Source organism: Euphorbia lathyris, chromosome 9, assembly GCF_963576675.1.
Source record: "Euphorbia lathyris chromosome 9, ddEupLath1.1, whole genome shotgun sequence".
Taxonomy (NCBI): Eukaryota; Viridiplantae; Streptophyta; class Magnoliopsida; order Malpighiales; family Euphorbiaceae; genus Euphorbia; species Euphorbia lathyris.
Genome location: NC_088918.1, coordinates 60,329,448 through 60,344,151, shown reverse-complemented (window position 1 = coordinate 60,344,151; position 14,704 = coordinate 60,329,448). Strand labels below are relative to the sequence as shown.

General features: G+C 38.4%; 1 non-coding gene across 1 annotated transcript; it reads left to right on the top strand.

The window, feature by feature from the left end:
* The first annotated feature begins 13,108 nt into the window (after window positions 1-13,108).
* LOC136207684 (small nucleolar RNA R71) lies at window positions 13,109-13,215 on the top strand. The gene has a single exon (XR_010676813.1). It is a non-coding gene; the product is annotated as a small nucleolar RNA R71 (small nucleolar RNA).
* The last annotated feature ends 1,489 nt before the right edge of the window (window positions 13,216-14,704 follow it).

Below are 14,704 nucleotides of genomic sequence, written 5' to 3'. Positions count from 1 at the left end.
ACCCCTCCATTGCATCTGATGATGAGGAACACTTAACTGAGGTATTATCACTACCCTTGCTCAGAAATGAAATGGTTAATGCCCTGAGTGACCTCTACACACTTGTCAAAAAGTGTAATAAAAAGGTTAGAGCACTCAGCAGGCGATGTGACGAGGTTGAGGAGGTCAAACTGAGTGACCTTCGATATCTTCTCCAGGACAACTCAACTTTGCATAGTAATGTAGAAATTATGCAAAAGTTTGTCTCTGAGGTCCAATCAGATTCTAAGAAACTGAGAAAGGATGTCACATCTATTCAGAACCAACTTAAGGTTCCGAATAAAAGAAATATTCCTCTGAACACTGTGTACCGAAGTACTAGTCAGCAGAGATGGAATCCTCAGCGGAATGTCCAGTGTGACTTCTGTGGGAAGAAAGGACACACCACAAAGGTGTGCTAGCACGCTCAGCACTGGGGTGCTGACCAGTCAGTGAGACATCCTAAACGGAAGGTCAGCTATGACTTCTGTGGAAAGAATGTACATACTGTCCAAGTATGTCATCATAAAATGAAATATGATGCTTTACCTATTGAACCTAACAAACAAGGACCCAAAAAGAATTGGGTACCTAAAAGCAACTAGCTATATTGCAGGTAAGCTTGAGGTGTGCTGAGAAGTCAAAGATGTGGTACATTGACAGTGCATGCTCGAGGCATATGATTGGTGATGAAACTCAATTCATCACATTTGTGCGTAAACGAGGAGGAAGTGTAAGTTTTGGAGACAACAAGAAGGGTAAGATAGTAGGGTCAGGAACCATTGGTGGCAATCCTACTATTGAGTCAGTCTCCCTAGTCAGTGGACTCAAATATAACTTACTCAGCGTAGCTCAGCTATGTGACAATGGGAGAAAAGTTATATTTGATGACACTGGATGTAAAATATTCGAGGGTAAAACAAATGAGTTAATTTTAACTGCCCCTCGTATTGATAATGTCTTTATGCTGAACTTAGAAAAGAAGTTTTCAAAAACTGTATGCTTAGTATCAAAGGAAGAAAATTCCTGGCTATGGCACAGGAGACTTGGTCATGTAAGCATGGACCTCCTGGCCAAATTAGCAAGAAAGCAATTGGTTGAGGGACTGCCAGAACTTAAGTTTGAAAAAGATCAATTATGCCACGCTTGCCAAGATGGAAAACAAACCAAACAATCTTTTCATAGTAAAAACATTGTCTCAACTAAGCGTCCATTAGAGTTGCTACACTTGGATCTCTTCGGTCCAGTCCAACCGCTGAGCTTGGGTGGAAGAAGATTTTCCTTGGTCATTGTAGATGACTTCTCTCGGTACACTTGGATCATCTTGCTAAGTAGTAAGGATGAAACCTTTGAGACATTTTCAAATTTAGTAAGAAAACTTGAAAATGATAAAGACCTTAAGTTAGCTCACATCCGAAGTGATAATGGTGGAGAATTCAAGAACCAACAGTTTGTTGAATTCTGTGAAACCAACGGCATTGTCCATAATTTTTCTGCTCCTAGAACGCCTCAACAAAATGGGGTTGTTGAAAGGAAAAACAGAACCTTCGTTGAAATAGCCAGGACAATGCTGAGTGAGCATAGGCTTCCAAAGTACTTTTGGGGAGAAGCTGTTAACACAGCGTGCTACATTCTTAATAGGGCTCTAGTTAGACCTATACTAAAGAAGACCTCCTACGAACTTTGGAAAGGACGAAAGCCCAACATTGGATACTTTCGTGCCTTTGGTTGTAAATGCTTTATCTTGAATACTAAAGACAACCTAGCTAAGTTTGACTCTAAAGCTGATGAAGCTATCTTTTTGGGCTACTCAACAAACAGCAAAGCATACAGAGTTTTCAATAAACGAACTCAGGTCTTAGAAGAGTCAGTACACGTTGAGTTCGATGAAACTAACCCTGCAGGAAGATACCAGCCGCTGACCGAGGATGATCCGCACTCAGCACCCGCTGACCAAGAAACTGCCGCTGAGTCATTTCCTCAAGGGCTGACCAAAGGTAAAAGTGAAACTCAAATTATTTTCACTGACCAATCTACACCTGCAGAGATTGTTGAAACACAAACAGTGCAAGACATCAATCTACCAAAGGAGATTAGGATACCAAGAGGTCACTCAGAGAGTGCCATTCTTGATGCCGCTGAGATCACCCTGCTGACGAGGAATCAACTCAGGAGATACCTCAGCAACGTAGCATTCATCTCAATCCAGGAACCAAAGAATTTCGCTAAAGTTGAGTATGATGAATTCTGGATGAATGCAATGCAAGAAGAACTTGATCAGTTCAGAAGAAATGAAGTATGGGACTTAGTGCCAAAACCAAGAAGTCAGAAGACCATAGGAACAAGATGGGTCTTCCGCAACAAGCTGGATGAACAAGGGAACGTGGTCAGAAATAAAGCAAGACTTGTAGCTCAGGGCTACAATCAGCAAGAAGGTATTGACTACGGTGAGACCTTTGCCCCAGTGGCAAGGCTATAGGCTATTAGAATTTTATGTGCATATGCAAGCTATATGAACTTTAAATTGTTTTAAATGGATGTTAAGAGTGCATTCCTTAATGGAGTTATAAACGAGGAAGTTTATGTTAATCAGCCTCCAGGGTTTGAGGATCCTAAATTCCCAAACCACGTTTATAAGCTCAAAAAGGCTCTGTATGGTCTCAAGCAAGCATCACGTGCTTGGTATGAGAGGCTGACCAGTTTCCTGCTGACTATAAATTATGTCAGAGGTAAAGCTGATACAACCTTATTCATTAAGAGGAAAGGTAAAGATACCCTGATGGCTCAAATATATGTTGATGACATTATTTTTGGTGCCACTAACGAGTCAATGTGCAAGGAATTTAGTAAGCAGATGCAGACTGAGTTTGAAATGTCAATGATGGGAGAACTCAATTTCTTCCTTGGACTTCAAATCAAACAAGGGAAAAATGGTATCTTCATCAGTCAAACTAAGTATGCTAAGGAGATATTGAAGAAGTATGAACTTGAGAATTGTAAGTCAATATCTACCCCAATGGGCACTGACACTGTCCTCTGCGCTGATGAGAATGGTAAGTCAGTAGACAGCAGATTGTACCGAGGTATGATTGGTTCTCTACTTTACTTAACTGCTAGTAGGCCGGACATTCAGTTCTCGGTATGTTATTGTGCTAGATATCAATCTAACCCTAAGGAATCTCATTACATAGCTATAAAAAGAATCCTTAGATATTTGTAAGGCTCAGTGAATGCAGGTTTATGGTATCCCAAAACTCATGATTTCACACTCATTGGATACACTGATGCTGACTGCGGACGAGACAAGCTTGAACGAAAAAGCACCTCAGGAGGATGCCACTTCCTTGGGAGCTGTCTTGTATCCTGGTTCAGTAAGAAGCAGGCGTCAGTAGCCCTGTCAACCACTGAAGCTGAGTACGTTGCTGTTGGAAGCTGTGTTGCTCAAGTCCTATGGATTAAGCAACAGCTTAAAGATTATGGCGTTCGGACTAAAACAATTGAAGTCAAATGTGACAACAAAAGTGCCATTGACTTATCAAAGAACCCAATCCAGCACAGCAGGATGAAGCATGTCAGCATAAGACACCACTTCATCAGAGATCATGTACTCAAGGGAGAGATCAAGCTGACCTATGTCCCAACAGATGAGCAACTTGTTGATATCTTCACAAAGCCACTGGCTCGTGAGCAATTCAACATACTAAGAGAAGCCATTGGTATGTTTAATCCTCTTCAATAAATTCCAAGTATAGTATGCATGCTGAGTGAATTACCATGCTGAATGATTTATGCTATTGCTTGCTGAGTAGATATATATGCTGAGTGTTTATTTTAAGCTGAGATACTAAGCATAAGAACTGCTTTTTTGCATAACATTGACTACTCAGAGGTTTAAACGCTTGAAATTCTTAACACTGAGTAAGGATCCGTTGCAAAATTTAATGCAAGCACGCGAATTAAATAGCCACCTAGGATGATGTATGCGCTATAATTAGAAAACACACGCGCCGTATGTGTCATAAATGCCAGAATCTTTGTCGATTGAGAATCTCGAGGTCAAATTGACAACCCAACGCTTTAGATAAACTCAATACCTCTATAAATAGTGGACGAATTCCCACTTTTATCTCTTTACGCTTAGAAAACTTTGGCATTCCAATTACTCTCTCTAAAAATTCCCAAACTTCCCAAAACTTCTCTGAGAATATGACGAATGTTTCTCTGAATATCTCCGGTGCCGGTTTATCCGATAACAGCTCTGATAAAAACCCCAAATCTCCTACCCAGCGTGACCACGCTAAGGTCACAACACCGAGCAAGAAAGCTCAAGCTGTCCAAGCCACCTCTTCGAAGGGAAAACAACAACAAAAGGACAAGGGCAAGAAAGTTGTGGAACGCACATACTCTCAGGTTTTCGAGAGTGTGAAGGGGTGTAAGATTGATCACTCGCGATGGTTTTCAAGGGGATTCGTGGACGCCGAGCAACCCTTTTGTGAGTGGATCAAGAATAATGGTTGGACCGAGCTATTCTCAGTTCGTGATGTTACTTACCCTGAGCTGGTAAGAGAATTCTATGCCAACCTAAAGGTCGCCGATGATAACTGGAACTACCTGGCTTCTTATGTTCGAGGGAAGAACATCTTCATCAACCCTGCGTATCTTGCCTCACTGTTCAAACTGAAAAACAAAGGAGCTATACTTCGTAAATCAGGTGACCAAGATAAAACCAACTACGTTCACACCTTCTGTAAACCTGCTGGTCATGTAGGTGAAATCTCGAGTACCTCCATGGGTCAGCATCAAAAGATGGCCCATTACATACTGACCAATTTCCTTTTCCCTAAAATCAACTGCACCAACTCAGCAACCAATTTTGAGCAGTTTATATGGCACATGCTGACCTACACACCGATAAACATGCCCGTCTTCATAATCGGTGGGTTTCTACGAAGTACATGAACCCTTAGGTTAGGCTCTTTTATCACCTGAATCCTCAAAGATCACAATGTGGACATGGTTGCGGAAATCCACACTTGGGGAACCGAGATTACAGTTGCTGCCCTATTCGGTTTGGCATATGATCAACCAATTGTGCCGAAGAAAGGAAAAGGGGAAGCTGTCCAGAACACTGAGGGAGCGGTAACTTGAAAGGGAAGAACTCAAAGGAAGAGGAAAGCTGTGCAAAGCACCTCTAAAGGAGCTGCCTCTACACCTAAGAAGCTCAAATTTGTATGCGGAGGAACTAAGCCTCAAATTCAGCAAAGTCAGGGTGGATCTAGGTCAGCTGAGAAAAGACCTAGGCAAGTTGAGCTTGAGGCAGAAGAAAGAGAGGTTGAAGAGCAACCATTAAGGAAGAAAAAGAAGCTCAATTTTGAGTTAAGACATATAGATGCACTTCCGACTGATGTCATCGTTCCTCCTAACTCACATTATGCACAGAGTCAAGGCATTGACACTGAGCAACAGTTAGATGACCAGGAAGAACGAGACCAATTGGGTGGTCAGTTTGTCGAGGAAGAAGAACTGGATGAACAGTTTGAGGAAGAAGAACTGGATGATGAGTCTGATGAAGAAGAAAGTGGTCAGGATGACACTGAGGAAACAGCTGATGATGAGCACTATGAACCAATCAACACTGAGTTGGTTGATGAAGAAGCTGAGCTAACAGCAAATCATCCCGCTGTTCAAAGGGAAGCTTCACCTACTGACTCTATTGAGTCCATTCCTTGTGACCCTACTCCTCCAAAGCTAAAGAGACTGAGGAAGAAGAAGGCATTTCGAGCACCCGTCATTGACCTAATGGGTGACTCACCGCTGAGGGATGAGATCTCTGACCTTACAGATGTACATCTTAGGTTCTTCTCTAACCCTTCTGAGTCTCAACCAGAGCAACAAGAAAATCAAGCCTCTGTTTCTCAGCCGAAGGAACATGCCGACTTAACCGCTTCCCCAAACCAAAGTAATGCCGAGCAAGTGCTCGAAGATTCCGCTCCTCAACTTGTTGAGCAAGCTAAGGAATTACCTGCTCAGGTGAACACTGAACTTCCTCAACTTCCAACACCTAGTCAGCTTCAGCCTGACCCTGAGCAAGTAACACATTCTGCTGATCCTCCACTTCCACAACTCCAAGTGCAGAATCCAATCCAGTCAGTTTCTACTGGAGATCCTAATTCAAGACCAGCCGCTGATAATGCTGGCACTTCAAATGTTGAGCAGAACCAAACACGTCCTCTATTCGGTTCTACTCCTCCTCCGGCACCTGGGCCAACACATGATGGATCCTTTAGCTATCTAAATGCCTCTGAGTCTGGTCGAAGAATCGTTGACTCAGCTCAAGCTCTTATCCAGGATATCCACCAAACAAGTACCAATGCCGCTGGGTCAGGTACTATTGAGCCAACTCAGCTTTCGTCTGTCACTCAGCTTCTTACTGAGATCAAAGGTCTGAAGGATCTTCTGAGTGTCATGACTTCATTACAATCTCAACAGCCCAGGCAGGACTCTATAACGAAGCTGGCCGAACTCCAGCTGACCATGGTAAATCACATAAACACTCTACATGGTGAAATTCATCAATTATCAGCTGCGAACTCAATGTATGCAACTTCCGCCGAAGTTCATCACCTATTCAACCAGCTTCATACTGAGCAAGAGAAAACCAATCACCAACTCTCTTCCTCCTCACAATGCTCCATTGAGCAAATTAGCGAGGCTGTGCGTCTGCTGAACTTAAACAAGCAAGAGATGGACACTGACCAGCTCAAAACAAACGAGATACTGAAGTACTCTCGCGTAACTTTCAACCACGTGCGACACACCAATGCTCAGCGTGAGTATTATGATTCGTCCTTGCTGAAGATGTTTCATCAAGCTTTTGCAATGCTCACGGACAGCATACACTGGGTTGCAAAGGGTCAAGCATATGTTCTAAGTATGCTGAGTGCTGCTGATGTCAGGATTCCTCGCGCTATTTTGGATGATGGTGTTCCCATCTTTGATGGCATAAATACAAGCACACGCAAGCTGAAGGCATTCTCTAAACGCCTAACTAAAGTTGCCATTGAAGACACTTTCATTGCTCCTCCTGCTGATGGTGGCAAAACGGGGGAGAAAGTACAAGCTCAAGGAACCCAGCGTTCAGAAGAAGCTTCAGGTAGTCAGCAAAGACAAAAGGGAAAGGATAAAGCTAAAGAGCATGAAGCACAACTCAACTACAAGAAGAAATAGCTTTAGCTTTACTAGGACTGACTAGGTGTCATTTTGTTAAAACTTGTAGTCTTTCCCTTGTGTACTTTTGTTGTGCTGACCCTGAATACAAAACTTTGATGCATTTATCTTTTTAAATTAACCAATCTTATGTGATGCTTACTTATGTTTTTTATTGAATAGTTAACCGCATCTTCACTAAATCAATTGTGCTACTTGTCTACATTTCTTTTTGATTGCATGCTGTGTTGATCAAAATGTTGACCGCTTTTACATGTCTTCTTAAACACATTGAACAAAGAAATACTCAGCGCTCTCTGATATATAAATCTTCCGCATAAACTGAGTTAAATAGAATATGTTCCATGAGCTGACCTAATTCTGAAAAACTGACCTTAGACTTACTTGAAATGTTTAAAGTAAATCTAAGTCAGCCGCTCAACCCTTATGGGGGAGTATACTGAGTAAGATAAGGTCAACAATCATGGGGGAGCTCAACACTGAGTTCTTGACTGAATATTTTTGCCAACATCAAAATGGGGGAGTTTGTTGAAACACCTTTCCACATGATTTTGATTTGACAAAATTATTTAAGTAATGATAAAAATATTCTAACACATTAAATTTAAATGCTTTGATTTATTACACTAATGTGTTTGTTCAATGTTGAGTTTAATTGTTTACAAGACATTAAGATTAAAAAGCCCAAAGGCCCTTAAAGTGGAAGTCAAGCCCAAGTCAACACATCAAGACCATTCGACCCAAGAGTTCAAAATGAAGCCGTATCAAGTAAAACGACGACTCAGCAAAAGAAGGATCGAGAAGACTTCGAAGCAAAAGCTTCAAGTGGAAGCTGCTGAGTTGGACGACAATGCAGTCTGGACAGCGGCAGACAACAATCAACTTCTAGACAAAGTAATTCTACTTTGGGTAAAGTTCAGAAGGCGCAGGAAGCTGTCTCGTGGACTTTGCCTTAAATGTCGAAACATTCTGTTTCAAGGACGAAAAGCTACCGTGGACAGAAGATGCGTGAATCCTATTAGCCAACGACGCTGAGCACGCCTAGAGTGACAACGACAGGAAGCCGTTTCCCTCCAACGGTTATTTCGAAATTCGAAATGACCAGGTGCCTCAAGTGTCACTATATAAAGGCCATCCATTTGCTTCAATCGATGCAAATCTTCAATTAGTCGAAACGCTGACCAAATTCATACTTGAAGTTTCTGTGAGAAAAGCAAAGCAAATACCTTACACCAATTTCTATATTATTGTGTAAAAGTCTAGAGTGATTTTCAATCATCTAAAGTGTCTTAGCAATTGTTGTTTAGGGCAAACACTTTATCATTTCTAGAAGAATAGAAAGGAGAGGCTGAGTACTCGGTTATAGTACTCAGCGGTAGATATAGGAGTGAGTAGAGGTATAGAGGAAGGTACTCTTGTTATACTCAGCTTCTATCTGTAAAAGGTTTCGTGCTCTACCTTTAAAGAGCTCAGTAGAGAATTCAAAAAGCTCGGAACGAGTTCCGGGGACTGGACGTAGGCGGAGAGGCCGAACTAGGATAAGTCTGCTGAGTAATATCTTTCTAACCCTTAAACTCCTTTAATATATATTGTTTGCTATAAAACTGACTCAGTAAAGAACTCACGCTGAGTTAAGTCTACTAAGAAGCTGAGTTCAGGAATAGACTCTAAGTGCTAATTCCTGACTCAAGTAAAGAAGCAGACTTAGTCACAAGTTGACTAAGCTTGTGTCTTGAATCTACTTAGTGACGATGTGTAAACCTTTTCATTAGAAAAGAAGTCAGCCTTAACGGACAAAATTTTAAATAGTTCCTATCCCCCCCCCATTGGAACTAACTTGTCACGTTATAAGGGACCAACACTCACTTCAGATATTATGGCTATCTGTGAGGCTTTAAGTTGGCTTAAGCAGAGAAATTTACATTCGGTTTGTATTCAGTCGGACTGCTTGGTGGCTGCCAGGCTCTTTTGTCTTCCGAGTCAGATTTTTCATATAGGTCGGAGGTAATTGTGGAATGTAGTTTTTTAAGAGATTTAGTTGCTTGCTCTATCTCTTTTGTAAAACGTCCATCGAACATGGTAGCTCATGCTCTTGCTAAGGTTGTCTGTTCCGAGTCTGTTCGTAGAGAGTGTGATTGCCACCTTCATTTCTTGTCGATTTGTTAAACATTGATTCTTAATAAAAGGTACTTTTATATTAAAAAAAACTATAAAAGGAGAGATGACTTGAGTTGTACACGTGAATTTATTTTTGATTATTTCCTAATTTACTACATTAATATTAACTCGGTATCTAAAATTTAATACTTCCTTTTTCATATATCAAAATGTAAAATAATCTTTTAAAAAAAATTCACATATTAATGTAGCAACGTTGACAATCAAGACCAATTCTCATACAATTTTTTAAATTTTTTTAGAAAACTAATTCCAAAATTAAATAATTGGCTATCAAAAATTAAGAACCGTTCATTTTTTTATGGAAAACATATAAGGTGTAAATAAACTATAAAAGGAGAGTTGACTTGAGTTGTACACGTGAATTTATTTTTGATTATTTCCTAATTTACTACATTAATATTAACTCAGTATCTAAAATTTAATACTTCCTTTTTCATATATCAAAATGTAAAATAATCTTTTGAAAAAAAAATTTACATATTAATGTAGCAACATTGACAATCAAGACCAATTCTCATATTTTTTTTATATAAAATTTAATTCCAAAATTAAAAAATTGGTTATAAAAAATTAAGAACAATTCATTTTTTTTATGGAAAACATATAAGGTGTAAATAAACTATAAAAGGAGAGTTGACTTGAGTTGTACACGTGAATTTATTTTTGATTATTTTCTAATTTACTACATTAATATTAACTCGGTGTCTAAAATTTAACACTTCCTTTTTCATATATCAAGATGTAAAATAATCTTTTGAAAAAAAATTACATATTAATGTAGCAATGTTGACAATCAAGACCAATTCTCATACAATTTTTTTTTATATAAAATTTAATTCCAAATTAAATAATTGGTAATAAAAAATTAAGAACCGTTCAGTTTTTTTATGGAAAACATATAAGATGTAAATAAACTATAAAAGGAGAGTTGGCTTGAGTTGTACACGTGAATTATTTTTGATTATTTCATAATTTATTACATTGGTTGGTGGGGGTAATTTTTCTATAACTGAAGTCTTTGCTCTGTCCACTTCTAAACCTTTTTCAGATATCTTATGACCTAAAACAATTCCTCCGTCTACCATGAAATGACATTTTCCCAATTTAATACTAAATTCGTTTCCTCACATCTAGACAATACTTTATCTAAGTTCTGTAAACATGCATCGAAAGAATCTCCATAAACTGAAAAATCATCCATGAAAACTTCCATTATATCTTCAATGAAGTCATTAAATATTGCTGTCATACATCGTTGAAATGTTGCTGGTGCATTACATAGACCAAAAGGCATTCTCCTATATGCAAATGTTCCGTAAGGACATGTGAAGGTTGTTTTATCTTGGTCATCCGGGTAAATGTAAATTTGAAAGAATCCGGAATAAACGTATAGGAAACAATAAAATGCATGACCGGCTATCCTTTCGATCATTTGATCAATGAAAGGTAGAGGAAAATGATCTTTCCTAGTTGCTTTGTTTAGGTTCTTATAGTCTATACAAACCCTCCAACCGGTGGTGGTTCGTGTAGGTATCAGTTCACCTTCATCATTTCTTACAACAGTTATGCCTCCCTTTTTAGGTACACAATGGATTGGACTAACCCATTCACTATCCGAGATCGGATAAATGATTCCATTGTCTAAAAGTTTAGTAATCTCATTTTTGACTACTTCTTTCATGTTCAGATTTAAGCGTCTTTGCCTATCCGCTTTAGGTGGCTTATCTTCTTCTAAGTGAATTCTATGCATTACTATACTAGGATTGATCCCTTTTAAGTCTGAAATTTGCCATCCCATACTTCCTATCCTATTTCTAACAACTTCTTTCAATTTTTCTTCTTGACCGTTTGTTAATTTGTTAGAAATAACTATAGGTAGAGAATCGCCTTCGCCTAAGAAAGCGTACCTCAAATGACTGGGTAACTCTTTAAGTTCTAATTTAGGGGGTGTTACAATTGAAGGCGGAACTGGTCCATCTTCTCGAATCAAAGGCTCTGGGTCCTTATCTTCTAATTCCTCACCTATTATAGGTTCAATTATTTCTTCACTCTGAATAACGTCATTGACACATTCCTCGACTAAATCAAGTTTCATACAAGCGAATTCCTCCATAGGATATTTCATCGCTTTGTTCATATTAAACTCGATCTTATCTTCTCCTATCCTTAAAACTACCTTCCCTTCTGACACATCTACTAGAGCGCGTCCCGTATTCATAAACAGTCTACCAAAAATTAAAGGGCAATTTACATCATATGCAAAGTCTAATATAACAAAATCGGTAGGAAAAATAAATTTATCGACTTTGACTAAAACATCTTCAATTATACCATATGGCCTCTTAGTGGTTTGATCCGCTAATTGCAAAACCATATTGGTACGTTTGATATCTTCTGTAAACCTAACTTGTTAAAAATAGACAACGACATTAAGTTTATACTTGCTCCTAAATCACAAAGACAACTCGGGAATTCAATATCTCCCAACTTACACGGAATAGTAAAACATCCGGGATCTTTGAGTTTAGTGGGCAAATTACTTGATACTATTGAACTACAGTCTTCAGTTAACGAAATGGATGAAATTCCTTCCCAACTGATTTTCTTTGAAATCAAATCTTTTAAAAACTTACCATAGTTAGGAATTTGTGTGATTGAATCCATGAATGTTAAATTGATGTGCAAATTTTTAAGTTTATCCAAAAACGTTAGAAGTTGTTTATCATAGTCCTTATTTCGAACTTTGTGCGGAAAAGGTGGTTTGGGTACAAAAGTTTTGGTACTTGTGTCAAATGGTGAACTATTTGTGTTTAAGATATCTTCTTTGGAATTTGGTAAATCAGTTCCTGGTAATGTTGCATCTTTGGGCATTTCAGGCCCTTGATAATTTTTCCCTGAACGAAGAGTGATAGCTTTCACCTGCTCTTTCGGATTTTCTTCCGTATGGCTGGGAAGACTTCCCTCTTTTCGGGATGGAATTGATTTAGCAAGTTGACCAATTTGAACCTCCAAATTATGGATGCTAGATGAGTGGTTTTTAATAAGCTGATCGAATTTATTTTCGATCCGTTTAAAACCATCGTCGTGATTGCTTATTTTTCCACTGATAGCATCTATAAACTTGTCGATTTTAGAAGATAAAGTGCTAATCGTATCTCTTGACTGATTTTGATAATTAGTGGTACGATTTTGATTAGCACTTGCATTATTGTTATTGTTATCTTTCCAGTTAAAGTTAGGATGATTCTTCCATCCAGAATTATAAGTATTAGAATAAGGATTATTAGTTTGGTTTTGCCCTTGGACAAAATTTACCTGTTCGATCTCACTCATATTTTCGTAATCCACATCCGTTTGGATTGGATTACCATTGGTATCGCGTGGTGCCATAAATTTGTCAATTTTGTGCGATAGAGCAGAAAATTGGGCTTGTAGCATCGCGACTGGATCAAGTTCAACTATACCTTTAACTGATGGTGTGGTTGAGGATGATGGTTTTGCTACCGGCATATGTCCACGTTCCGCGGGCCACATACTGCTGTTGATTGCCATTTCCTCCAAAAGTTCTCTCGCTTGGGCTGATGTTTTATTCATAAATAGCCCACCCAACATAGCATCTAATGAACCCCTAGTTGTAGGATTTAGTCCATTGTAAAATGTTTGCATTAAAAGTTCAGCGGGTAATTGGTGGTGTGGGCATAAACGTTGAAGTTCTTTAAAACGTTCCCAAGTTTCATAAAGAGTCTCATTATCATTTTGAGAAAAAGATGTTAACTCCTTTATGACTCTTGCGGTTTTTGCTAAAGGGAAATATTTAGATAAAAACGCTTGGGCTAATTATTCCCAAGTGGCAAAAGTTGCGGCTGGCATAGAAGTTAACCATTCTTTGGCTCTATCCTTCAAAGTGAAAGGAAAGAGGCGAAGTTTGATTGCTTCTGCAGTCACATCTGGGATTTTAAAAGTGTCACAAATTTCAAGGAAATTTGTCAAATGGGTGTTAGGATTTTCGTTAGGTAACCCGTAAAATGTTACATTATTTTGCAACATATTAAGCAAAGCTGGCTTAATTTCAAATTGGTTTGCGGTGATTCTGGGTCTAACGATACTATTGGTCACACCGGCCACACCTGGCCTAGCGTAATCCATAAGTGTTGGTGGGTCTGCCATTTTTTCTGGCTCGGTATATGTTTTTACTGGGGTCTTATTTTTGTTTTTCTTGTTTTTCTTGTTCTTCCTAATGGTTTTCTCAATTTCTGGGTCTATAGGGTCTGGTACAATGCCTGAATTTCGAGAACTGCGCATGAACCTGAAATCTTGCACGAACCGAAACTACCTACAAAACAGAATTTGAAAAATAAATAAATTAGTAAATGAAAATTATTAAATTATAAAAGTTAAAATAAGTATGTTTAAACCTAGATTCGAAATAAAACACGAAAAATTTAAAATTTTGTCAAAAATTTTGGCATTCCCCGGCAACGGCGCCAAAAACTTGTTGAGCGATTTCCGCAAGTGCACGGTATGCACTTGTAGTAATAAAAGATATCGAACCCACAGGGAACGCTTTTTAACTAAAACTTTATTTAATTCGGTTTTAATCACGTGTTTAGGTTTAATAAAAGAAATACGTTTAATTGATGGAATTGGTTTTGGTAAATTAGGATTAGATAGAAGTATTATATCGAGTTTAGAGAATAGTTCTGTCTTGGGATTTTGATTACAAGACAGATACTACCGTAATTGGAATAAATAGAAGGTATAAAACTTATTTTCATAAAGCAAAGAAAGCAACTTTAACTTTGTAAAGATTATAGACATATAATAATATAAGGATTTATTCAATTAAATGGCTTTGAACCGTAGAAATCCCCCTGATGTTGAGGTGATTCCTACCTTAATCAAACTAGTATTTTATGTCTGATAAGCCGCGATCAGCGATCATGTCATCCATAAAAACTAAATCTGTCAAGTGTTCAACAAAGTTCTTATATGAATAAGATGGAATAGAACGTTTTAATAAAAACACCAATTTATCATTTTGAAAATCATTTTGTCAGAACAATATCAAAATAACAACAGTAAGAATGTATTGAATAAATAAGTATATCATTAATGAAATGTGAATTTTCACAAGTTAACAGAGAAGTAGAAACTTGGATAGCATTGTAACGAAAACTTTGAGATCCGGGTTGGCAATCTTTCCCTCAAACTCCGTAGGTGCGTCAAACCTCATGCACTTCAGCCGTCAATTCTTCTCGCTGGATCTTCGGAATAGAGA